The sequence below is a fragment of the Sus scrofa genome, chromosome 1, assembly GCF_054392235.1.
Source record: "Sus scrofa isolate SSC_HxYL_T2T_F1_AM1 chromosome 1, Sscrofa_HxYL_maternal_Yorkshire_Landrace_v2.0, whole genome shotgun sequence".
Taxonomy (NCBI): domain Eukaryota; kingdom Metazoa; phylum Chordata; class Mammalia; order Artiodactyla; family Suidae; genus Sus; species Sus scrofa.
Window position 1 is genome coordinate 123,075,994 of NC_139383.1, and position 27,868 is coordinate 123,103,861.

Consider the following 27,868-nt stretch of genomic DNA (forward strand, 5'->3'; position numbering starts at 1 on the left):
AGTTTCAGATGCTGGAAAAGAAAAGTCATGAAATAATTCATGTTCACAAAGGCAGTTGGTTATATTTTCCAAGTTACAAAATGTAAGAATAAAGTTACTAGTGTGTTCCACTAGCCCCGCATAGAGCTGGTAGCAGCTGTTGGGGATGTTACAGTCAATTAATTTATGATGTTTTCCTATAGTTTAGTGGAAAGCAATGGAGGGGGAGAATGCTGGAAATTGCTTTGAAAAATAATAGGCTGGAGCAGTGATCTGATCTCCCTCTGTGCTTCATTGGGAATTTCTGCAGGTGTGACAGACATCACCACCAAGCCACTGATGTGGCAGTTCATTCTAACCACTGCTGAGGGCACATCCATCTAACATCTTGTGACTCAGTGGAGAGAGGGCTATGAAAGACAACAGTGTGTGGCCTCTCTGGTGAGCTATTGGAAGAGAGGAGACAGAAGGAAGTAAAGAGAACAAGAGACTCAGAAATCTACAGGGCGTGGAAATGTATAACCAGGTGTGAGCAGGTGTAGAAAAGATGATTTATCCTCTGCCTGGGAAAAGAAATGTAGTTCTGTGGGCACTAAATCCCCAAGAATACTTACCCGCCCAAATATATCCTTTTTGCTTACAAAATCTGTGACCTCCACCTTCCCTTCATCAAGCCAAAGAAGGCAATAAATACTCTGTAATAAAAATAACAGTATCAGTAATAATAGCCAACACACGTTGAGCACAAATGTACTGGACTGTTTTAAGTTTGTTACCTATATTAGCTCATTGATCTCTCACAACGACCCTGTAAACTGAGTACCACAATTATCATGATGCAGAACTGGTTGAAAAACATGTCCAGGTAGCAGTGAATGAGTTGGCTTATTTAAGGAATGAAAGCATTAACTTTGAATGCAGACCATGAAATGCATGTTTGGCTTTGAACAAGTTGATTGATATAAATAAGTTTTAGTTTTTCATCTATAAAATGGGAATGATAATAGTTCCTATATCTCAGAGTTGCAGTGGCACTAATATGCCTGGTACATAATAAGAGCTCAATAAATGGTCTTCTATTATCTTTTTTTTTTTTTTTGTCTTTTCCAGGGCCGCACCCGCAGCATATAGAGGTTCCCAGGCTAGGGGTCTAATTGGAGCTGTAGCCACCAGCCTACGCCACAGCCACAGCAATGCCAGATCCAAGCCGCGTCTGCAACCTGTACCACAGCTCACAGCAATGCTGCATCCTTAACCCACTGAGCAAGGCCAGGGGTCAAACCTGCAATCTCATCATTCCTAGTCGGATTCGTTAACCACTGAGCCACGAAGGGAACTCCTGGTCTTCTATTTTCTTTACTTCTTAAGATCTTTTAAATCTTTTTCACTTCAGCTGCCCCCAACCCTTTCCCCATCATATAACTATACCATTGCCATCCAAAATGTGTGTGTGTGTGTGTAGCTCTTTGTACACACTCCTGGTCACGGGGGAAGAAGGGAGATGGAGAAGTGGGGTAGCTGCTCAGATCTCAGCCTAGAACTGGCAACTATGTAATTGGCTGCAACCTCCCTTGGGTGTTATCTGCCTGCCACTTTTTTTTGTTGATTTATTTTGATTTGACACATTAGGGCAGATGGTTGGGGGGGAAGAGGTTAGTAAGAGTCAATATTTGGTGACATGTGAATAATGCGCTTGTGGAATTAGCCTTATCATTTTTGGCTAGTTGCCATGGCTGTGGAAAGTCATGCGTCATGTAAATCAGAATAAAGGGATCACAGCATATCACTGCTCTTTGTTTTTCTCAATCCAAGCATCCCTGTCCTCCCAGTCAAGGCCATGGTCTCAGGCACCTTAGGTACTACACATGGTGGAAGGCTCATCTGTGCCTCTTAATGACGGGATGGATTTTTGCCTTTCTCAAGAATGATGTGTGTTTTAGAGCAACAATTCCAAGACCAATAAACAGGTTTGGGGAACTACCAAATTACCAACATTTTGTTCTGCTATGTAAGTGCATTAAAAAAAAAAAAAAACTACCAGTGTTTATAAAAGAGCATTTTTTTTTTTTTGTCTTTTTAGGGCTGCACCCATGGCATATGGAGGTTCCCAGACTTGGGGTCCAATCAGCTATAGCTGCAGGCCTATACCACAGCCACAGCAACACCAGATCTGAGACGCATCTGCAACCTACACCACAGCTCACAGCAACGCCAGATCCCTTAACCCACTGAGTGAGACCAGGGATCGAACCTGCAACCTCATGGTTCCTAGTCAAATTTGTTTCCACTGCGCCATGACAAGAACTCCATAAAAGAGCATTTTAATGCCAAAAAAATAGGGTGGACATAATTTCAGATTATAGTTCTTTAAATGGAAGAAATTTAAGAAAAAAACTCCATCATCCTTATTTTTCTCATTTCACTGATGAGTTGGGAAAGCCTTTTAACAAATAGGCTACATGAGTTCACTTAATATAAATGCCAGAAGACAGAACACTTGAAATAGAATTTCATTTGGAATTCTAGTTGGATGTGGTTATGGGAGACACCAGGGCACAGGGATTAGCTATTTAGTGCCTCGGTGTGCCCAGTGATAAATGGGTATATCAGTTCCCGCTTTGCTTACTTCATGGGGTGGTTGTGACAATTAGGTTATTAGGTTAGATAATATAGGTGGACACAAATGCTAATGTCGTATTTGGGAGGTCTTTGGGGACAGCAGAATTGTGTCTTCCTTCAGTGTACCCAGTGTCTGTTGCATAAAAAAAATGCTTGATACAAGTCTACTGAATGAATAATATAACAAGTCAAAGACGTAACAACAAAAGCAAGGAGTCCAAACCAGACAGGAGGGAGGGGATCCCCCAAATAGTGGGCTTACCCGAACCTCCTTCTCCTTTATGCCACGACAAATTCTACTTGTTCATAAAGCCTGGGTTTAACACTTAGCAAGAGTTTTAAATCTCCAGCAAACTCCATCTATCTCTGAAATCCAGTTAATTTTCTTTTCCTTGGGGAAGACCTTTCAAGCAGTGACTGTTGGTATGTGTGACACACCTGATTAGGGTATTGACTTTGGAGTGGGTTTGCCTGCTTTCAGATACCGCCTCCTCTTCTTATGAACTGCATGCTCTTTGGCAAGTTCCTTAACCTCTCCGTGCCTCAGGTTCCTTGTTTGCAAGTGGTGATAATAATGGAAACTTCCTCATGAGGCTTTTGTGAGGATTTGATTAGTTAGTGTATGCCAAGTTCTTGGCGTTGTGCCTGGCATATTGTAGGCACTCAGTAAAATGTTAGTCTGTGATTACTCAAGCTCATAGGCTGCAGTAAGACCCCTTCACAGAATGGGGAGATAAATTATCCTTTGAAGGTCCAACTTGATTCCAGCAGTTATGGGCAGATTCTGAGAGAGACTGCTTGGCTTCCAGATCTCTGAGATTTGATTAATTTGATTAGAGATTTTAATGAATTTAAAGTCAAGTGATGTCAGCCACAAGGGCATAGTCACCACCATGGAAGCTAAGAAAACAGGCCCTGAGACAAAGGTGGGCAAAGTCTGTCTGAGCTCTCTTTTGGTTGGCAGTGGTGCGGTGCCAGGATCATTAACCATCTTTTTTTTTTTTTTTTTTTTTTTTTGTCTCTTGTCTTTTTAGGACTGTACCCGCGGCATATGGAGGTTCCCAGCCTAGGGGTCTAGTCAGAGCTATAGCTACCGGCCTATACCACAGCCACAGCAACACAGGATCCAAGCCGCATCTGCAATCTACACCACAGCTCATGGCAACACCGGATCCTTAACCCACTGAGTGAGGCCAGTGATTGAACCCTCAACCTGGGGTTCCTAGTTGGATTCGTTTCTGCTGCGCCCAGACAGGAACCCCTATTTTACATTTTTTTATAATTTTATAATGAAAAATAAATAAATTTTATAGTGATTTTTATTTTTTCCATTATAGCTGGTTTACAGTGTTCTGTCACTTTTCTACTGTACAGCAAGGGGACCCATTTACACATACATGTATACATTCTTTTTTCTCACATTACCATCATCTTTTGAAGCTCCCCAAACTACTATAAAGTCAGGCCCTGCAATGGAGATAGCTGCTCCAGGCAGTCTGAACAATTGCCACCTTTCACCTGCCTGAGTCCTCTGCATCCCAATCCAGGGTCACAAAATACTTTTTCACAGCCAATGAATGTCCAGTTCTACCTTCAGGAGGAGAATGGCTTTATGCATGAGTCATGTGATCATAATCTGCTGTTTTCTGTATGTCTAACCTAAGACTAAAGGTCAGAGCATGGACCATGGTCAAGTCCTTAAATAACTGCTACATTGGGAAACCTCTTAGAAGACAGCTGTCACCCCTTTTCTCACTTTGATCTTTGTTGGCAGAAGTCTTTCTCTGCCAGCTGACAATAGACAGGTGGGCAACTCCTGAGTACAGAAAGAGGCCAGTGTCCAATAAATTGTGTGCTTTGCCACAGGAATGGATACTGAGCAGGATCAGATCCACCCAGGACTGAAGTCCCAGGTGACTCTTGCTTCTAGCTACTAACTCTGCTGCTGAGACTGGCAGGTAACCACCAGAGACTCAAAGTGCTTTATAAGAATTGACTTGGGAGGTGAAACAAGCCACTCTCAAGCCTCCATTTGTCCTGGAATAACAGTGCTTGTACGGTGGCTTTGACCTCAGCTGTGTTACAATAAGAGGTGACCTCAGAGACAGGAATATGAGCTGGATTACTTTGGAGTGGCTTTCAAAATGCCTGGATCCTACAGCCAGAACTAGGTCTTAGTGGTTAAGGAGGAGCCGGAAAGGATCAGAGAATTTTTTTTTCTCTTTCCCACACACTTGGGGCCTCTCATGCTCTGGTTGTCACTTGTGCTGCCATTCCAGTGCAAGGCATGCACAAAACGCCTTTCTTCCCTGTCTCTGGCAAACACCCTTTCCTCTAAAACCCAGCATAAACAATAGAGCCAAAGGAGCTTAGAAAACCGGTTCAGTGGTTTTCCACCCTTTCACCACCAAATCCCCTTTTATTAGTTTACTCCACAGTCTCCATGTTTTGAAAGATTTTTATCTCCTAGATGAGTAGCATTTACAAGGTAGTAATAAGATAATTAACCAAAGGCTTATCTGATTGCCAAACTGAAATTTCAATTTGCAAATAAGCATGTTGAGTTCATCTAATTCCAGCCCAATGCACAGAAACTTGATGTTTTTAGCAATCTAGGGCAGCCTGATCTCCAATAACTGCAAGTTCAGGGAGGTTTTCTGGCAGAAAATAGAGGAAGCCCGAAGACTATTTTTCTAGGCTTTCTGGAGGCCTGAAGGCCCTTTTGGGAGAACTGTCAATCTAACCCCCACCTCCTTTTTCAAATGAATTCATTTGTTCTGTTGAGGCAAACGAACAGGTTGCTGACATTTATTGCATCTCAGCCATGTACAGGACATTGTGCAAGGCCCTCTCATGGGTGACCTTGTTGAGAATTCATTTCTCCTTTCCGAGATAGGTAGTGCTGTCACATCATCCCTCTTTTATGGATAAGGACCCTGAGACAAGTTAAGTAACTTTCTCAAGGGCACATACCCAGTAGGGTCAGTGTTAGGACCCTGACCTGGGGTTTTCTTGTTTTGTTTTAATATCTTTATTGAGCTATAATTTACATACAACTCACCCACCTAATGTGCACCATCCAGTGTTTTTTAGTATGTTTGCAGAGCTGTGCAACTATCACCACAGTTCATTTTAGTAGGTTTTCATTACCCCACCAAGAAACCCTGGTCACTTGCCAGTCACTCCCCATTCCCCCCAATCCCTCCTGCTCAGTCCTGTGCAGCCACTAATCTGCTGTGTCTCTCTCTGGAGGGACTTGCCCATTCTGGATATTTCGTCTCTACTGACCTAGGTTGTTAGATTCTAAAATCCACGTACATCAAACTCTAGCCCAGGAATCAAGGCAGATTACAAATCCTTTTTCATAATTTTATAGACTCTTAGATTTAACTTCAGAAGTATACAGAACACACAAATGCTCTATCCTTCATGTTTGAAGCACACAAAAAAATGCAAATATTATTCTGTATTGGGGTAAAAAAATGGCATGTAATTATTTAGTTGTCATCTACTTGAATGTGAATGACCACACTTCTTCCCATGTTTTTTGTTTGTTTGTTTGTTTGTTTTGTTTTGTTTTTTTTTTTTTTTTTTTTTTAGGGCTACATCTTAGGCATATGGAGGTTCCCAGGCTAGGGGTCAAATTGCAGCTGCAGCTGCCAGCCTATGCCAGAGCCACAGCAACACGGGATCCGAGCCTCATTTGCAACCTACACCACAGCCCATGGCAACGCTGGATCCTTAACCCACTGAGCTGGGTCAGGGATCAAACCTGAGTCCTCATGGATGCTAATCAGATTCATTTCCGCTGAGCCAGGGTGGGAACTCCCCACGCTTCCTATTCTTTTGTACCACTTTGCCAGGCAACTACCCAGTACTCTGAAAGAAGAAACCTCTGTTCTCACCTTCTGTAAGGCTTCTCATCATTTGTTTCTGAGCCAGGTCAACACAGCTGCTTTCAGGGTACTTGGTGTGACCCCTTTCTGGGTTGGGGGTCTAGCCCAGGTTGTGATGTCTCCTTCCTACCTGAGAGACCTTTCTGTGTTTCTGGGTCCCCTGTTATTCTCTCTAACCTTCCTTTACCTGCAGATTGCTGTTGGCAATGTGATTTATTTTCCTGCCACAGATGGTAGGGATGTTTAAAACCTATGTCTAATAGTTTTCCATGTAGAATTCCCCTCTTGTCAGTTGCTTTGTCTCTCAGGCTCAGGTTCCATTTTCCTGGGTTATTAATTGTTCTTGTTAGATTCATCCTTTGGCATCTCCAGGGTCTGTTCTGAAAGTCTGTCTTGAGTGCCTGTGTTTGGCTTGTGCCTTGGGTTTCAGTAAAAACTGCTCTTATTCTGCAATCAAGACAAGTCACAAGGGACATAGACAGTCTCCTTAAAACTGGTATTCCACAAAGAGTCACCACCTCTTTGTTCATTTGTTCCTCCCTTCCTTCCTTCATCTTTGCATTGGCTCATCCAGAGCATTCTCAGCATATCAGTCACTGTGGGTGTGTGGGATGCAGCCTCACTGCCCATGCAGTGATCTCTCTACTAGGTCTGCTTCTTATTTGAGGAACAAGTGCCCCGGGTACCAGATGTGGGTCTGAACTGGCATTCTTGAGGCTTTTACACAATTGTGGGGGCTCTCTCTGGATTGTCAGGTTTACTGAATATTTCAGGAGGGATTTTTTTTTTTAATTAAATAAAGGTCTGATCCAGTAGGGGGAAAATTTTTAGGTTAGCATAATTTTAAAGATAAATACAAGATTTCAAAGACATCTTTGGTCTTGTGGGGAGCTTCTTTGACTTCCACACTCCACTTTTCCCCACCACCATTGCACACGTGCACACACACACACACTCACACACACACAAACCAGACTCACACCCTGATGAGCTCCAAGTAGATATTTACATCTCCCCTGACAGGCATAGGGGCCTCTAGGTCCAGGGAGATGAAGGAACCTCTTGCTTCTGCTTCTCTCACTATTCAGTTTGGAAAATCTGCATGCACATTTACAGTCCTATGAACTGGTCTTTTTCATTGGGTCTCTCTGATAAGCAGTCCTATGAACTGATCTTTTTCATTGGGTCTCTCCGATAAGCATCTGGCAGCAATTTTCTACCCAGGGGTCCAGGTTACCCACCGAACCCTCCAAACCTTCACTGAAGGACAGAGAAGTGAGTCCTCTTCAATGGTGTTTAAATGTTTTAAAAGTCATGTCTAACACCAAGTTATCTTTATTCTTCACTCTTCGCCTAATTAGATGACCTTAAATGCCTGCCTACTCTTCATTGAGTGTTTCTAGGCCCCCTTCAGTTTTATCATGTCTAATTTCAGATGGGGATGGGGTCACGTCTCTCGCCATTGCTGGTGGACCAGCATGCCCTCGCTAGCTGTGAAATCCTGGTGTGCTCTCTTAACATTTCTTTGCCATTTCTTCATCTGTAAAAATTTGGACACTGATATTTCATACTTCACAGGATTGTTATGAAATGGGTCAAAATATGGAAGGTATTGAGTGACATACCTGGCACGTTAGGAAGTTTCAGTAAATATTCCTGCAGGTCAGTAAATATGTATCGCATATGTACATGGTTGAAAACTTTTCATCTCCAAGGAGTACCTTTATTGTTTTGTATCCATGTGCTCCTGTTTAGGAATCAGTGTCATAATGCAAGAATAAGTCTATTAGCAGGGATGGAGTGATCTGTTTTAAAAAAATATATATCAATTCTGTTTTAGCCAAGGCCTGAGAATCCTTAGTGATTTCTCCTTCTCCTTTAAGATTTGTAGGGTTCATTTCTATTCCTTTTTTCCTGATATTCTGTTTATTGTCTGCTGCTCAGAATGTGTGTGTATTCGTGTGTGTATGTATTACTTCAAGATATACCACATTTGCTTAATTGTTTTGTACTAGTGAAAGACTTACAGATCATAATACTTAGAAGGACTGACCTCCTGGACCCAGTGTATTTTGCTGGGACACAGTAGCAGGGTTCCATCAAGTCTAATCTTCTTAGTGACACAAGAGCTCTGGAACCTGACATTTTCTTCCCAGCCCTAGGAGGGATATTAAACCAACCATTGACATCTTCCCTGCTAGTAATTGTAAGTACACACCATTATTTCTCTCTTGGTCCTAAGATCCATTTGGCAAGTTCTATGACCAGGCCACCTGAGACAGCTGTTCTCTTGCTCTCTGTACATCTCCTGCTTAACTAGTCCCTGCCTCACCTACACCCCACTCACCTGACCGACCTTCCCTCTTAACCACAGAGCTTAATCAGTAAATACCAATGTACTTGCCCGTGGCACCAGCTAGTGATGCTTTTAATCTTTAGATCAGAACTATCTCCACTGTGATAGTTTAGGAGGGGTGGTGAAGGGCATGTTTCTCTGCTGGTTTCCCTGGTAACTGATGAGCCAACCTGACTTCAATTCTCTCTATAACTGATACCCTCCCTCTCCAGGTGGGTAGTGAAGACCGCTGCCATGGCCTGCCATCCACCATCCACAGTGGGGTGTCACTCTGGACCATTTTGCTTTGGACATGTTAAGACCTCCTATCCATTAAACCATTGATGTCTGTTTCTGACTCCAGGCTCACTCTTTAGTCTTGAGGCTGGGCAAGTTCAGGGAAGCAGAGTAGTTCACACACTTTGGTACTCTGTACCTTGGGAGAAAGAAAAAAAGACCTTTGCCTGTTGCAGGGAAATCTGTCTTTCTCCTAACTAGGGAAATCTGTGCATCTTTGGGCCCTTATTCTTCTCCTTTGTCACTTGGGCCATCTGTCTTCCTCCCTTCCTTCCTTCCTCCCTTCCTCCTTTTTTAAAAAGTTAAAGTATGGTTGATTTACAATGTTGTGCCAATTTCTGCTGTACATGAGCCCATCTTTATTAATAGAAGACTGTCTTTGTTTCCAGTTACCCTCTATCTCTCCTAATAAGTTAGGTGATTAGAACTGAAGTCTCTCAGTTGGGTTAAGAGGTCACCAGAACCACTATTATAATCTGTATTTGAATCTCTCTCTCATAATAGGGTTCATAAAAGAAATTTGATCAAGACTGAGTAGTTCAATGACTTTGGAACCCTCTGCTCTCCACTTAAGCTTTAGACTGACTCCATTTGGATCTTGATTCTTTAGGTTTCAGGCAGGTATAGACTTTTGATTTTTTTTTGAAAGTGCTCAGAACCCAAAATGACTCTTCAGTGAATTATTTTCCTTCATCAAAAAATGATGATGTCATTTTCTTTGTGTGTTTTTTTTTTTTTTTTTTTTTTTTTTTTGCGCTGTGCCCATGGCGTGTGAAAGTTCTTGGGCCAGGGATAGAACCTGTGCCACAGCAGTGATCCAAGCCGCTGCAGTGATATCACTGGATCCTTAACATGTTACACCACAAGACAACTTCTCTTCATGATTATATTTATACACTTTTGCCAACTGAGTTTTCTGACAAGGATGCAAATCACAGAACATTTCATATAGAGATATAAAACCATCTAGATTCAGTCTCTCACTGCACAGAAAAGGAACTATGAGAAGTGAAGTTATTTGGTCAAAGTCACAGCAGACTATATTTCCTATAATTATTTGATTAAAGCCATACTTCTGAGCCACTTGTGTTATAAGCTAGGGGAAAGAGGGAGAGGAAGAGAAAGATACTAAAGTCAGTCACAGAAAGTGAGCTGGGGACATTGTGAGGACAGGAGTGTCAGAAGGAACCAGATGTTACCAGATAATCAAAACCAAAGATGGAATGCAACCAGAAGACACAGGTGAGAAGTCAGAGGAGGGAAATCATGAAGCTGATCAAGTGCCAAAGAGCACAATTGTGGGGAAAAAGAAAAAAAAAAAAAAACCTGGGAGATCCATGAGGTTTTATTCTTTTATATATATATATATTTTAGGGCTGCACCCACAGAATACAGAGGTTCCCAGGCTGGGGGTCAAATCAGAACTGCATCTGCCTGCCTACACCATAGCCACAGCAATGCCAGATCCTTAACCCACTGAGCGAGGCTAGGGATTGAACCTGCATCCTCACGGATGCTAGTCAGATTTGTTTCTGCTGAGCCATGACAGGAACTCCATGAGGCTTTACTCTTAATTGCAATTCCTCTCAATATCTTTCCTCTTAAAAATTTTTTAAATTAAGTAATTATACGTAATTAAGAAATCAAATAGTGCTAAAAATGCTTGTAATACAAAAAAGCAGTAACCTATACAACCCTGCACCAGCTGCCAGTCTTTTGCTAAAGGTAATGTCTTTGAAATATTACTTGGTTTTTCTGATACTGACCTTCTTGTGTTTAGATAATATACAAATATTGCAATTTTTTCTTCTATTTTTAGGGCCGCAGGTGCAGCATATAGAATTTCCCAAGCTAGGGGTTGAATCCAAGCTGCAGCTCCTAGCCTATCCCACAGCCACAGCAACAGGGGATCCAAGCCACGTCTGTGACCTATATCATAGCTCCCGGCAACACTGGATCCTCCACCCACTGAGCAGAGCCAGGAATTGAGCCCACATCCTCATGGATACTAGTTAAGATCGTTTCCACTGAGCCACAAAGGGAACTTCTGCAAATGTTGCAATTTTTAAAGGTTTTTTTTTTTTTCCCCAGTTTTATTGAGAAATAATTGACCTACTTCACAGTATAAGTTTGTGTACAGCATTATGGTTGTATTTACATATGTTGTGATGTAACCACAATAGATTTATTTAACATCCACCATCTCACATAGATACAACAAAAAGAAAAAAATTATAAATGTTATGAGATTAAGGATTTTTTTTGGTTTTTTTTTTTTGTTGTTGTTTTTTGTCTTTTTAGGGCCGCATCCATAACATATGGAGGTTCCTAGGCTAGGGGTCGAATTTGAGCTGTAGCTGCCAGCCTGCACCACAGCCACAGCAACTCGGGATCTGAGCCACATCTGAGACCTACACCACAGCTCACAAAAACACCAGATCCTCAACCCATGATCGAGGTCAGGGGTGGAACCTACTAGTCCTCATAGATACTAGTCGGGTTCATTAACCAGTGAGCCATGACGGGAACTCCCCATGAGATTATGATTTAATACTACCACTTCTTCATCCTCTCCTCCCAACTTTATCATACTTTAAATTTTATCAACAATTTGTGTTTACATTATTATACCAATATAAGTACTATTTGCTATAGAACTTATTAGAATACTGTATTACATGTCCCTGCTTATATAACTCTTTTTCATTCTTTAACAGTTGCATGATTGCATCTTCTTTCCAGTTGCTTCATCCTCTCATCTATCATATCATCCTTCCTATTGGGTCCATTCTTCTCCTGGATGCTCTTTTATGACCCCCCCCTCTTTTCTGCTCTATTGTGGTTGAGTGGCTCTCCTGTTCTGCCACACAGTTATCAACCTGGGAGCTTATCTTGATGGCTTTTTTAGGTTGTATTTGTCTCCAGAATGCGATGTCTTTCTCTTCTGTGGTTTACTACTTTACCTGTCTGATGTACATACTCTAGTCACCTTCTAAGAAAGAAATTCCAGTTTTCTTAGCCTAAACCTTTCTGAAGGTGTCTATTTTCATACTTGAAAATTTGACTGGATGTAAAATTCTAGGTTGAAAGTTTCATTTTCTTTAAAAAATTGAAGTCATTATTCTATTGTTTGCTGCTTTTAGCTGTTAAGAAGGCTAGTAACCATTCTGATTCTCATTTTGTTGTGATTTGTTTCCCTGGAAGCTTTCAGAATCATCTTGTTATTCCTGATGTGCCATCCTTTCACATTTTGGGAGGTCTTTTTCATTTGTTTATTGATCATTCATTCATTGGGCTTTTGATAGATAAGCGAACTGACCATAGGGTCAGATGGCTCAGATTCATAACCTGGCTCCCCCGATTACCAGCTATGGTGCTGGTTAAGGTACTAACCCTTCCTCTGTTGGCATCTTTGTCTGTAAATCACAAGGAACTTCATGATATTGCTATGAGGATTAAAATAAGTAACATAAATGTAGCATTAGAATAGCACCCGGTATGGTATGGCACCTCAGTATGTGCTTTTGCTGTGTTGATAGAGTCATTGTCGGCATTCAGTTCTGTGAACCCAGCATAGAAAATTGTGCCCAATCCAATTACACATCTACCCCAGTTGGTCTGACATTTGTGAATGGCCTTCCAGAAAGATCACCTGGCACTAACCAGCATTCTTCAGGGTCCCGGAGGAGAGTCATCAGTCCTTGTTGAGGTCTGTCTCTGTCATCGCCTGGCTTAGCTGGCCAGGCCCACAGTGGCAGCTGTTCCAATCCTTCCTGTCACTCACAGGCATGATTCAGTGGGACTCTGCCTCATTCTTCATGCCACTTCTCTTTCACTTCCTGCCCTAGGGATTCCTTGTCCCCACTGAGGCAGGAGACTCTGTGGGTCTACCCAGCATCTGCACATGCTTGTTGGCTCCCCATTTGGGACCTGGCTGGCAGACATGCAAGTTCATGGATGTGCCACTGGCCTGTGTGCACATGTCTGGAATCTGCTGTCACAGTGGATTTGGCTTTCTTAGTGGACTCTGGAAGGGCCAGATGAAAAAACCAAGAAGTACAGGAAGGGAGAGTTCAACTCTCTTGGGTATGTTTGACCAGAGGAAGTGGAGCCAGGGAGTTTGTTTGTCAAGAGGCGTGCTGTTTATAAGTTCATGGCCAGCTAAGAGCCTCTTCTCGTATATTTGTTCTCCCCTCTTTCCGGTCTTCCTTCATCTTTCCCTCATTCTTGTTTTATTGGAATTGCACTCCCAAATGAAAGCTTAGTAAGTTAACAGGTGTCTTTGGCTCAGTTTTGAAGGCAATCCAAACTAAGACACTTTGAATTCAAGAGCTTGGGCTCTGGAGCTGGACTTTGGGTTTGAATCTTTGTCTTGGCCTTGATGGCTATAAATTACCTAACTTCTCTGCATCTCAGTTTGCTCATTTGTAAAATGGGGATAATAATAGTGGCTACCTGGGGGGTTTCGAAATTTGAATAAATTGATACTTACAAAACACATAGTAAATACCCAATAAATGCTAGCTAGTATTATTCAGCTCTGTGAATTTTTCATTATCGACTTTCGCTAGTTCCCTTCCCTCTGTTTTCTGAAACATCTATAATGTTACTATTGGTCCTCCTGAATTGATTCCCTTTGTCCATAATAGTTTGTCATGTTTTGCGTATCTTTATTGTTTTGTTCTGTTTTATGAGAGATCCTCTTCTTTATGTTCTAAACCTTCTACTGAGTTCCTATTTTGGTGTTACACTTAAAATTTCCAAGATTATTTTGTTCTCCAGTCATTCCACTTTAATCTGTTTTGTTCTTTTTGGGGAGAAAGAGTAATGTCTTTGCACACTCTTGAACTCTCTCACTGTTTGAGCTCCTCCTCTCTAGGGCAGGACTCTTGCTGGGCCAATGCCCCATTCCTTTGCCTTACTGGCAACTTCTCTCCCCATCTCATAGTCCCTTCCCCCCCACCTCCAGAAGTTAGGTTACCAGATTTAGCAAATAAAAAGATAGGGCATTCAGTTAAATTTGAACTTTAGATAAACAACGGAGAGTACTTTTAGTATAACTGGGCAATTTGGGGGACATAATTATACCAAAATATTTTCATTGTTTATCTGGTATTTAAATGTCACTGGGTATCCTATATTTTATCTGACAGCTCTATCCAAGTGGCTTTTTAGTCTCTGAAAGTCAAGGTAGGCTCAGTCTGTAGTACAAAAGGGTTTTGTCTTCACACCACTTCCTTTCTTAAAGGGACCCCCAGCTATTTACATAACATATGGCAGTCTCACGCCTGTGCGGTTGTAAATTAGATCCTGCTTATTCATTGTCAGGTTAGGAACTCAACCATGTTTCTCAGCTGTCTTCTGTTCTCCAGTCTCAGATTCAATAAATAAATGTGTTGTTCCATTAGTATTTGTTGCCTTTGTTCATTGTCTGTGCCCGCTCAGGGTCCCAGGACAAAATAGCCCTGCCACCCTAGTGTGACATTGCCTCCACCACAGTCAGCCTCTCCGTTCTGTTCTTTGGAGTATTTGAAGGGAATTCTCTTTGTTTTTAAGAACATTATCACATTCTGTTGATTTCCTCATTAGTAGATGCTGGCAGGGGACAGGTGTACAGAGCAGGCTTTGGTAGTGCTGTGTGACTGAGAACACAAACTTGACAAAGAACACTTGTCCTAAAGTAAAGCTAAATTAGGATTGAACCAATTATGTGAGAGGATACAGGAAATGAGTATAATGAATATATACTGCTCAGGAAGGCAATTCACAAAATAACATTTTCATCTAATCCCCGTGGAGTTGTCCTTTTTTAGGTCATTTCCTTAAGGGTATTCTTTTCAAGTTATAAACCTGTCTGTGTTATTTCCCTCCTGATTCACTGGCAAGAACTCTCCCTGCTACATTCCTGAGGAGATCCAAGGGGGTCAGCTATTAACAGAGCTGGACTAAATATATCCCTCCCTGGAGCCTCTGGTCTTTGCTCCAGAGTCAGCATCCTCTCTCAGCCAGGGCTGAGTTGCTTCCTGCTTCCTCTCCACCTGGCAGGGAAGCCTCATCAGAGGCCTCAAGGCTCAGTCAGGATCACAGGTTAACATGAGGAACTGAGCGATTTCTTAAAGGCCCTGTCTGTTTACCTGCAACAGTTGGCCTACCTGCTCTGCATCACTGTTCACCAGTACACCCTTTATACGTCTGCTATTTACCCTTCATCCATGTAAAATATAAAGCACAGGGGGTTCCCATTGTGGCTCAGTGGAAATGAATCTGACTAGCAACCATGATGCGTCTTGATCCCTGGCCTTGCTCAGTGGATTAAGGATCCGGTGTTGCTGTGAGCTGTGGCTGTGGCATAGGCCAGTGGCTGCAGATCCAATTTGACCCCTAGCCTGGGAACTTCCATATGCTGTGGGTGTGGCCATCAAAAGACAGAAAATAAAATATAAAGTACACCCCTGACCTAGCAGCAGACTTAGGCTTAAAGGAGTGTTTCTATACATGGGATGTGTAGGGTTCATCAAATGACAAGGCATTTACCCTTTTTCTTTCCCTAATGAAAAGAAATGAAAGTTTGGAGCAGAGAATTTGAAGTGGTAAGTTTTATGTATGTGTATATATATACACACACACACACATAGAAATACACATAAACTTTTATTATGTATATATTTGCTTTTCTTAAGACTAAGGTGTTTGGACTTTGAGTCCTAAAACTGGGACAATTTGGGGCAAATTAGGACAGTTGCTCACCCTCTATCACCTTCCCTACCACGATCCTTCAGATTCCCTTTGCCACACTTTCTTACTTTGGGAAAGAGGTTGTTGACTGAAAAAAATGCGCAACCTAAGGTTGAAAATTATGTTTTATTTGGCAGACAAATTTGAAGACTTGGGCCAGGGAGGCAGGCTCTGGTAGCTTGGAGAGACTGCTCTGAAAAGGTGAGGGAGGAGCTAGGATAAGAAGGAGTTTTAGCAATAAAGACTAAGTGTTCAGGACTTGAAAAATTACTGCTAATTAGAGAAAACCAGATCTCAAGGAATTCAGTGCTTTTCTTTCTTTCTTTTTTTCTTTTCTTTTTTTTTTTGCACCTACGGCACATGAAAATTCCTGGGCCAGGGATCAAACCCACACCACAGCAGCGACAATGCCAGATCCTTAACTGGTGGAGCCACCAGGGAATGCCTTTAGCACTTTGCAATATATGGAAAGTTGCAAGAGTCTGGGTTGACTGAAATCATTCCTTTGATTTGCACCCCAGCCTTCCAGGGCCAGTATCGTTTCTTTTGTATCCCAAGTCCCCTCTGTGCACCATTGGCGGTGGCTGCAGTGGTTGAGGGCTTGGCATTGGGAAGCTCAATTGTCTCCATCCTGAGTTCCTTCAGGGCTCACCACGGGAGTGGGGGTGGGGCTGTAGTGGCTTGATGGCTGTAGCACCCTTTGTTTACTGATACGGAAGGCAACAGTTTTTATTCACAAGATCATAGCCTAAAAGTGAACTTTGGAAGTTTTTGCAAGACATAATTCAGAGATTTGGGGAGTTTCACATTAAAGCAATATAATGGGGAGCTAACAATGTTTTCTGAAGGTCTTTGTGAGAAAAGGAACCTTACAAGATTGAAGGGAAAGATATAACTATATTTTTTTATTTGTAAAACCTCTCTAACGAGCTACTTTAAAGCTTTGTTCATAGCTTGCTTGCCTTGCTGTTTCAGTAAATGTTTATAATAAATAAGAAATAGAAAATTTTGTGGAGTTCCCATTGTGGCCCAGTGGAAACGAATCCAGCTAGTAACCAAGAGGTTGCAGGTTTGATCCCTGGCCTCACTCAGTGGGTTAAGTATCTGGTGTTGCTATGAGCTGTGGTATAGATCACAGATGTGGCTTGGATCCTGTGTTGCTGTGGTGGTGGCTGGCAGCTGTAGCTCCAATTCGACCCCTAGCTGGGAACTTCCATATGCCACTGGTGCAGACCTAAAAAGAAAAAGAAAAGAAAAGAAAATTTTGTGATTGTAAATCTGTAGAGTTTGAACCCAGAACAGTCTATAATTTTAGCAAATCCTCCACTACCCTTTCAGGCTTCACAACCTATGGCACTCTGCCTCCACCTGGTGGCAGTGTAGGTAAATTCAGTCCATACCAGCCACCATACTCCCCCATCTGTGTGTGCGCCCCCGCGTGCGTGCGTGCGTGCGTGCGTGTGTGTGTGTGTGTGTGTGTGTGTGTGTGTGTGTGTGTGTTGACAGCCTCAATTTTGGGAATTGATTCTTCTTTTTTTTTGGTCTTTTTGCCTTTTCTAGGGCTGTCCCTGCAGCATATGGAGGTTCCCAGGCTAGGGCTCCAATAGGAGCTGTAGCTGCCAGCCTAGGCCAGAGCCACAGCAACTTGGGATCCAAGCCACGTCTGATCTACACCACAGCTCACAGCAACACCGGATCCTTAACCCACTGAGTGAGGCCAGGGATCAAACCCACGACCTTATGGGTTTCTAGTCGGAGTTGTTAACCACTGAGCCATGACAGAAACTCCTGATTTTTTTTTTTTTTTTTTTGTCCTTTTAGGGCCGCACCTGGCAGCATATGGAGGATCCCAGGCTAGGGGTTGAATCCGAGCTACGGCTACCGGCCACAGCCACAACCACAGCTGCAGCTACAAAAATGCAGGATCTGAGCTGTATCTTTGATCTATACCACAGCCCACAGCCATGCTGGATCCTTAACCCACTGAGCAAGGCCAGGGATCGAGCCTGTGTCCTCATGGATGCTAGTCAGATTTGTTTCTGCTGAGCCACGTTGGGAACTCCTAGGAATTGATTCTTAAAAACGAAATTATAAAAACACCAACTCATCTTATATGATCCTGTCATCCTTATTTGGAATGCAGGACAAAATTAGAGGAAAGACTATGTCTTTATATTTGCTTTAGACCTCATTCTGTAAAGTACTGTGAGCCCATGATGCCTTGTGAAATAATTATCTTAATCTCTTTGAAAAATAATAATACTGTAAACACCACGAAGTACATAATTTGTGAAAATATCATAAGCGTCTAGATCTTATTAAAGAATAATAATCAAATGAAACTTGTAAGAGATTTATTAATCAGGTTTGGTTCATCATACTCATTGTCACATTGAGTTCCACTGTTATTACTTCACATTGGAGGATTTATCCAAGATTGCTTTCACAGAGGTAAATCTTTTTTTTTTTTTTTCCTTTTTATTCTTTTTTCCCCCTCTTCTTAATTTGTTAATTCTTCATCATCTGAAGTAATGGCTAAGGTTCATGAACTGTTTTATTAGTAATGTACTCTGTGTGAGTAGAAGACTCAAACCTCACTTGTGTGTTTCTTCTTTAGTCATTTCAGTTTCCCAGGGTCTGTAAAATTGAGACAGTCATTAGGTGTGTCATCATGTTGGTGTGACAGTCAAATACTGCGTGTGTGTGTGTGTTTGTTGTATGTTATTATTTAGATGTTAGTCTCAGGAGTATCATTATCACTTGCAAATTGAAGACAAAAGTTTCCAGATCTTACTGCCTAGCCCCTGACTGCCTTCTGCCCTCTATTTAGATCCCAAGAACGAGTTGCCCTAAAATGTACCCAGGAATTCTAATTCTCTCTACACCTATGATCCTCATCCCTGCCAGGACCTCTCCCAAGCCCCCCTCCTTGTACCCCTGGTTTCTTCCTTCCCCTGCACTGGATGAAAGCTGCCAGGGGAACAGGGCACCAGGCCTAGACTGGGTGTGGGGTCTGTGGGGGTGGGGAAGGCCTTGGTAAGTGTGGCTGGGATCCAGAGCCTGTTTCCTAGGCATGTTGCCACAGAAGGAGCAGGTAGAATTAAGGGGAAAGTGGATGGGGAAAAGGGAGATCCCCCCATTCACCTAGATCCTCTGATACAAGTGAAATAATTCTACCTCCAGGTCCAGCCTTAGGAACAGTCTGAGTCCAGGGTGAGGAAAGTTCCACTTCCCATTATCTTTTTTTTTTTTTTTTTCTTTTTATTGTCAAACCCGTGGCATTTGGAGGTTCCCAGGCTAGGGGTCAAATTGGAGCTACAGCTGCCAGCTTGTACCACAGCCACAGCAACGCAGGATCCGAGCTACTTCTGCGACCTATACCACAGCTCACGCAACACTGAATCCTTAACCCACTGATCGAGGCCAGGGATCGAAACCACAACCTCATGGTTACTAGCCAGGTTCGTTTCCACTGTGCCACAATGGAAACTCCCCCTTCCCATTACCTTTTCCAACCCCCCAATTCTTTCCTCATCAAAAAAAAAAAAAAGAAAGAAAGAAAGAAAAAGGAAAGGGAACATACTCACCTTTATCATCTCTACCATCTTCTTACATGGTCAGTGTTCCTTTAGGAAGAGGCAAAGCCTTTCACGCCACTGAGTGAAAGGTGTGAGAAGAGCTCTGGGAACCCTGAGGGCGTGGGGAGGCATCTTGGAATTGGGGGAAGAGGGGCTGCAACCTGGAGGCATCCCAGAGTGGTGAGGTCTGTGCCTAGTCCCGAGGAAGTAGACTTTAGTCAGGGGAGTATGAAGTGTGAGGAAATACGTCTTTTCAATAAAGGAAAACACTGCCCTGCCATCCAAGCCCCATTGTTTCTCCCCTAGAGCTGCTCAGGGTCTCTTTCCCACTCCTCACCCTAATAGCTCCTCCTTTCACAGAGACGCAGATGTTCAGTCACCTTCTGCAGGGTCATGTGTTCATGAGGCATGCATTTCTGGAAAACCACTTTGATGTCACACCTCATCTTACTGCTAACCCCTAATTTTATTTTTATTGTCATCTTGATTTCTTCTTAAAATGGAGGGAAAAAAAAGTTGTCTCAAATATTTGTTTAGAATGAAGTTGAAGATCCCAGCATTTGGCTGTGTTTTATTTTTTATTTATTTTTTATTATTTAATGAATTTTATTACATTTATAGGTGTACAACAATCATCACAACCAAATTTTATAGCATTTCCATCCCAAACCCCCACTGTACCCCCCAACCCCTCCAACCTATCTCATTTGGAAACTATAAGTTTTTCAGAGTCTGTGAGTCAGTGTCTGTTCTGCAAAGAAGTTCATTGTGTCCTTTTTTTAAGATTCCACGTGTAAGTGATAGCATTTGGTGTTGGTATCTCATTGTCCGACCGACTTCACTTAGCATGATAATTTCTAGGTCCATCCATGTTGCTAAGAATGCTGTTATTTTCCTTTTAAAGGCTGAGTGATATTTCATTGTGTATATATTCCACATCTTCTTTTTCCACTCCTCTGTCAATGGACATTTAGGTTGTTTCCATGTCTTGATTATTGTATATAGTGCTGCAATGAACATTGGAGTACGTGTGTCTTTTTGAGTTGTGGTTTTCTCTGGATAGATGCCCAGGAGTGGGATTGCTGGATCAAATGGTAATTCTATTTTTAGTTTTCTGAGGAATCTCCATACTGCTTTCCACAGTGGTTGCACCAATTTATATTCCCACCAACCCAGTGTAATAGTGTTCATTTTTCTCCATACCCCCTCTAGCACTTATTGTTCGTTAGACTTTTCAATGATGGTCGTTCTGACCTTCTGACCGGTGTAAGGTGATATCTCATAGTGGTTTTGACTTGCATTTCTCTGATAATTAGTGATGTTGAACATCTTTTCATGTGTTTTTTGGCCATCCGTATGTCTTCTTTGGAGAATTGTCTGTTTAGATCTTCTGCCCATTTTTTGATGGGGTTGTTTGTTTTTTTGGTATTAAGTGGTAGGAGGTGTTTATAAATTTTGGAGATCAATCCCTTGTCAGTAGATTCATTTGCAGATATTTTCTCCCAATCTGTGGGTTGTCTTTGTGTTTTGTTTAGTATTTCCTTTGATGTGCAGAAACTTTTAAATCAAAGATGACACAAACAGATGGAAAGACATACATGCTCTTGGATTGGAGAAGTCAATATTATCAAAATGACTATACTACCCAAGGCAATCTACAGATTCAATGCAATCCCTATCAAATTACCAAGGACATTTTTCACAGTACTCAAACAAAATATATTAAAGTTTGTTTGGAAGCACAAAAGACCCAGAATAGCCCAAAGATATCCTGAAAAAGAAAAATGGAGCTGGAGGAATCAGGCTCCCTGACTTCAGAATATACTACAAAGCTACAGTCATCAAAACTATATGGTACTGACACAAAGACAGATATATAGACCAGTGGAACAGTATAGAAAGCCCAGAATTAAACCCATGCACCTACAGTCAACTAATCTGTGACAAAGGAGGCAAGAATATACAATGGAGAAAAGACAGCCTGTTCAATAAGTTGTGCTGGGAAAACTGGACAGCCACATGTAAAAGAATGAAACTAGAACACTCCCTAACACCATACACAAAAATAAACTCAAAATGGATTAAAGACTTAGATATAAGACCAGATACTATAAAACTCATAGAGGAAAACATAGGCCAAACACTCTCCAGCATAAATGACAGCAACATTTTCTCAGATCCGCCTCTTAGAATAATGACAAAAACAAAAATAAACAAATGGGACTTAATTAAATTTAAAAGTTTCTGTATAGCATTGGCTGTGTTTTATAACCAGTCAGATTCACTGCTGTTTTCAGGTTCTAATGGCCTCCCTCAACTCTCTCTGCATAACCTAATGAATTAGGATTTACCTCTTGGCTTCTAATGTCATTCCCACCCTTGATGATGCAGTTTCTGCTGAGCATCCACATTGCTGGAAGGCTGCCTTTCAGGTCATGGAGGCTCTATTGCTGTACCAGAATTGGGGCAGCTGCTGAGCTTTTACCAGAAAAAGAAAAGGAAGCAGCATTTCCATCTCAGATGCTCTTCCTGCTCCCGAGGCCCATGTTGCTGTCTGGGCAAGAGTACACGTCTTGTTTAAATCTTTCAGAACAAGATGCCAGTCTGCCCCTTCCTTTCAGGAATCTCAAGCCTAAACCCATGGAGGACGTGCATTGCTGCAGGTACATGTTTAGAGCTTGGTTCATCCATATATGGGGGCACAGCCTGTGCCAAAATCTCACTTGAACATTTACATCTGGACTGGAGAGGGGCAGCCTGTTGGAGGCAGTCACAAGAGTGGACATCCAGACTCTTTAGGCTGCATCTGGGGTGGACTACAACGGAGGAGCCAAAGCACTTGGGGTCCATCTCCAATGTGGCTGGCAGAACATTTCTGAGATACAGTTTGCCTTCAGAAAGTATTTCAAATGGTCTTTATTCATTTTAAAGGCCTTTCTGTGCTTGTGAAAGTGTAGCTGGTGATATTGTCTACACCTTCCATATAAAACAAAAATGAAAATCTTTGCATGAGATTATTGCCAGAAAACATTTTGTCTCTATAGATAAAATTCTGGTGTTAGAAGGAAAACTAAAATTACCAAATCCATCACTTTTTCCTCCAAATCTTGGGTGCCAGGTAGCTTACAGATAATTTCATTGTCAAAATGTCTTCATCTACTAAAAGCAGGTGCCTGAGATATTTCTTTCAGGTTTGTTTTTTTTTTTTTTTTTTTCCTGTACTGAATTATCTGTCTTCCTGTGCATCTGTCTGCCCATCTACATTTTTTATTTTTATTTTTTTTGTCATTTTTAAAATACTGAGTTTTAATCTGTTTAAAAAAAAAAAAAAAAAAAAAAAAAGCCCAAGCCTTGGGCAGAAGCAGGTATTCCAGTATAGACTAAACTTAAAATGAATTCCTCAGGTTGTGGAAGAAATGGCCATTTCAAAATTGTGGTAATTTCTTCACATAGTTATATTCACACACTTTTGAAACATTGGATGGTGAAGCTAAGAGACCCAGAAATGCAGAATTTTATTGCAGAAATAGAATGTAATCTCTTTTTTTTTAATAGAAGTGTTGCATTAACAAACTGGGTGGCACAGTGTTGAGGGCCTGGGGGCTGTGGGAGTGTCTGGAGGGTGAGGTACCCACCCTGCATCTTAAGGGACTATTTCTGTGGCAAGACCTTGGCTGTCTTCCTGCTGCCTGGGTTCCAGCTCACGTTCCTGGTCTGGCTCTTCTATTTCTGGCCAATTCTCTGAGCTCCTTGGTATCTTGCCTAGATTCCCTTTCTGAGTTAGTTAATCATATTGAGTTTCTATTGCTTGCAACTAAGAACAATGACTCATCTCTTCAGCAATTTAGTTAGTTCAATGATTCATTACTCAATCAGCATTCCCCGAGCAAAACATTGGTGTGAGGTGATACTCTATATCTTCATTTTATGGATGCAGAAATTGAAACTCATGGAATTTAAGTTTTGAAAATTAATGTTATAATTTAGTGTTTGTTGTTTAAAGTGGTGTTTCCATGGGGTCAACCCTGTAGGATTTTTAGGTCTTCTCACTGGGAAAATGCCCCTGCTTGAGACCCCAGCTGTGACCTACCGCACTGAAGTTAATTTAAGCCCCTTGTCCAGGAAGAACTGGGTATTGTTGACTAAAAAAGTACAACCTGAAAGTTGAGAGTCAAGTTTTATTTGGGGTGAAATTAGGACCTAAGCCCAGGAGACAGCATCTGGGGTAGCCTCAAGAAACTGCTCAGAGCAAGTGAGGTGGGGGTGCCAGGGTATGTGTTTCGCAACAAAGGGAAGGCAGTAGGAACAAAAGCTTTACAGATAACCAGATTTACAGAAAACCAGTCTCTATCGGAAGATGTAAATGTCTGTGCTTACTGGAGTCACTCCCGTTGATACGCGCCTTAACTTTGGGCCAGTCTTCTTTGTTTCTTCCCTGAGTTCCCTCAGGGCTCACTAGCCCACCCTTGGGAGTGGTTGTTGTCACAGATGACCGTGACATCTTTTGCCCACTAACTATGGCCCAGGAGGCAGTATTTGCCACTGAAATACTGCCCCAAGGAGGACAGGGGGAATATCCAGATACAAGTCATAAAGGTGAAGGGGGAGGTGCATGTAGCCATGCACACATTTTGCAGACGTTTGCTGCTGGTCTCGTGAAGGCTGCTACTAGTCATAGACATCAGTCATCATTGAAGGATTTTAGTGTGTTTCTAGATATGGGGAGATGCAAGAACTGGGCTCATAAAATCTTCTCCTAAAAATATCTTAACTATCGGAAGGCTCGGTCTTCCAGTTTTCCCGGAGCACAGAGTGCCTCACTCCTGGTCTCCACCCTGAGCTCCACTCAGGGGGTGCTACAGGTTGGTAGCTGCAGTGGTTCATGTTTTAGTCCATGTAGAGGCTGATGGCAAGTGCCAAACTTCAGTTCACAGTATTATGGCCAAAAGACCTTTCATGTGAAAGACTCATAGGTCCCACAGTGAGGGGGCATTTGGTGACACTTTTTGAATAGCACCACTATGATCCTAAATGGTGGAGAGTGAGGGGTTGAAGTTAGAAAGTTGCTCTCATAAACCATTTATTGTATCCACCACTTCAGCAAGTTATTCTACCTAGAATCTAAAAAGAAGAATGATTTTGCAAATTAATTCCACTGAAACAAAGTTCCTGTTCCTCTGGAATTTAAGACTAGGCTAAAGCTTTCTTTCTTTTCTAGAAAAAGAAAGAGTAGTATCAAAAGTTTGTAAAAGATGAACCATCCACCTCCTAAAGCCCTGAGGCCAGTGATTCCAGGTGTGATTGTTTGATGAAACTGATTATGCAGACAACCAATTTAAAGCCATTTTGCTAACTGAAAGGTCACTCTTCTATAGGGCAAAGATAAAAGAAACTCTCCTAGTTCTCTGAAGCCTTCTTGATAAGTATTTAGTAAAAGAAATAGGGGTGGGAGGTTAGATAGGAGAAACCAGTAAATTCCCTTCTGGAGGAGACCTTAGCCTTTTGGGAATCACATGTGATTGGTGAAGGAGGGACACAGGTCTGATGGGAAGGAGGAAGTGTTCTCTGGCTATAGGCTGCATTTTTAACAGCCCTCAAATGAATTGCAGGGCATGGTAGAAATTCTTAATCTGATACTTCCTCTTTGCCTATTGTGCAGTTTTCAACTTGTCATGTGCTATTTTCTAATTCTGCATTCCTTTTGCAGTGCAATTACTGAAACATCATCTCCATCTTTTGGGGAGGTAAGTTAGCTTGTTCCATTGACAATTATGTCATTTTTTCAGTTCACACTGTGGAAAAGTGAAGATAAGAATTGGCCTCAGGAGTTCCCATTGTGGCTCAGCAGTAACAAATCTGACTAGTATCCATGAGGATTTGGGTTTGATCCCCGGCCTCACTCAATAGGTTAAGGATCCAGCATTGCCGTGAGCTGTCGTGTAGGTCACAGATGCAGCTTGGATCCAGCGTTGGTGTGGTGTGGTCCGGCAGTTGTAGCTCTGATTCAACCCCTAGCCTGGGAACTTCTGTATGCTGCACGTAAAAAAAAGAAAAATAAAAGAACTGGCCTCAGAGACTCTGATACACAGGGACTCAAACACCAACAGATCTCCCTCTTGGTTGTTGTGAGTTGACTTTATTTCTTCCTAGTACAGATAAACTTTATCCATTCAACAGGGGATGTAGCTAACAGCAGCTTCCAGGCTTTTATCCTCATAGATTTACTACCAGAGAGGAAAAGACTTTTCTGCCTTAATTCTAATTTTTTAGGACCCCCTAGAAAGGACATTAAACAGCTTGGATCAGGTCATATTTTCATCCCTGGGCCAAACTTTGCAGCTAAAATAGCCACGTATAAGAAGACAGCCACTCTGATTTGAATCACATGCTATAATATGAAAAGAAATGGGAGAAAAGTTGTTTCTACAAAAGAAGGGGACATTATTCCCAGAAGAAGAGAGAGATGCTTGGCTAACAAACAGTACATCTTTGAGAACCTGCTATGAGCCAGACAGCACTTTTAGAAACAGGAGCCAGTTTAACGGTATAAATTCTTAGAGAATTCCAAGAAATCTTGAGGAAAGCTTTGGATTTCCACAGAACGTGAAATGGGGCTTCAAGCCAATGAGCGGTTGAGATATCTTAGCTAATATCTGGGTTACAATGTGGGTTTTGTTTTTTGGGTTTTTTTGTTTTGTTTTGTTTTGTTTTTGTTTTTGTTTTTTTATGGTACATGGAAGTTCCTAGGCCAGAGATTGAATCTGAACTGCAGCTGTGGCAATGCCAGGTTCTTTAATCTGCTATGCAGGCCCCGGGGATTGAACCCGCGCCTCTGCCGTGACCCAAGATGGGGCAATCAGATGCTTAACCCTCTGTGCCACAACAGGAACTCCCTGTTGTGTTTTATATAAAGCAATAGTAAAATATTCTCTTTGATGGCAAGTACTCTAAAGAGAGATGCTCTTTCGCCCTAGAAATTTTAACTAGTGGCATCAGTGTTTTTAATAGTTAAGTAAATTGATAAAGAACTGAAAGGTGATATAGTGTAGTACAATGTAGTAGATTTGTTGTTAGGATATTTGGTGTCCATTTTTGATTCTACTCATAACTGGATGACTTTGGGTGTCTCAAGTTGTGTTCCCTAAGAGGTGGACCCTGAGATAGAGCTCTATGTGTAGGAGGTTTATTTTACTAGGGAATACCCTTGGGATCAAACCCTGGAGAGGGAGGAAGCAGGTCTGGGCAGAGGAGAATCTCGGCTGGGACATAGTCACAAGAGTTCAGCCTACCCATGGGAGATCTGGAGCTGAAATGGCCCTTCAGACTTGTCCTGGGTCGGGATGAGGAGTCAGGACTTTATACCCCCAATGTCATCCAATGTTTTTGGATGCATGCTTATCTTGGAGAGGAGTAGGATCTTTGTTGAGGCAGCTCTTTCTGGAGCAGGGCAATTCCAATAGGAAGTGCCAACAGCAGGCTCTCAGCTGGTGGCATTCCTGGCAGCCAGGATTCTTTCTTTAGTCCTGAAGGGGAATCTGGGCAGTGCAGCCCAGCATCCACTTCATGGGGTATTTCACCCTCTGAGCCTCAGTTTCTACTATTGTAAAGCGGAAGAATTGGTTCACTTGATCTCCACATCTATTCCCAACTTTAAAATCACCTATTAGAGTGTCAGGTGCTTATTGGTTCTTGTTTGCTGAAGTCTCATTTTGTAAATATGCCTTTGAAGATACCTGGTGACACATGAAAAAGAGTGAGGAGGATCTTTATGAATGGATTTGGAGTAACTTTTAGGATATATTGTTAAGTGAAAGAAGTCAAGTACAAAATATGTGTAGTGGGGATATCCTTTGCCTAGAAAGAAGGAAAAGTGCATTTGTGTGTTTGGGGGAAAAAAAGCACACCCAGGAAGAATAAATCAGAAAGTAATAAAATTTATAAGGAGAAGGAGTAGGACTGGGGTGGAGGGAATGAAAATGGAAGAATATGAGTATCTTAAATGTCTGAAAAATTAAAAGGATAGAAAGAAGCAAACTCTAATTTGGAATACAACTTAAAAAAATGGATCTAACTACGTATCATATTGATAAAATAATCACACAGAGAAACAACTTGATTCAAGTAAAATGTGGCTGGAGTTCACATTGTGGCTTAGCACGTTATGATCCCCACTAGCATCCATGAGGATGCGGGTTCGATCCCTGATCTTGCTCAGTGGGTTAAGGATCTGGCATTGCTGTGAGCACTGATATAGGTCGACGATGCAGCTTGGATGCTATGGCTGTGGTGTAGGCTAGCAGCTGCAGCTCTGATTCAACCCCTAGCCTGGGAACTTCTATATGCCACAGATGCGGCCCTAAAAGCAAAATAATAATAATAATAATAATAATAATAATAATAATAATAATAAGTTTGTATTAGAAGTCTGA

General features: G+C 41.9%; 1 long non-coding RNA gene across 3 annotated transcripts in view; it reads left to right on the forward strand.

Moving 5' to 3' along the window:
* LOC146406338 (uncharacterized) overlaps positions 1-27,868 on the forward strand; it is an 85,683-nt gene that overhangs the window by 51,610 nt on the left and 6,205 nt on the right. For all 3 annotated transcript variants that reach the window (XR_014810718.1, XR_014810713.1, XR_014810724.1), the window contains exon 2: positions 25,147-25,183. This is a non-coding gene — a long non-coding RNA (uncharacterized LOC146406338). The remainder of the gene's footprint in view (positions 1-25,146; positions 25,184-27,868) is intronic.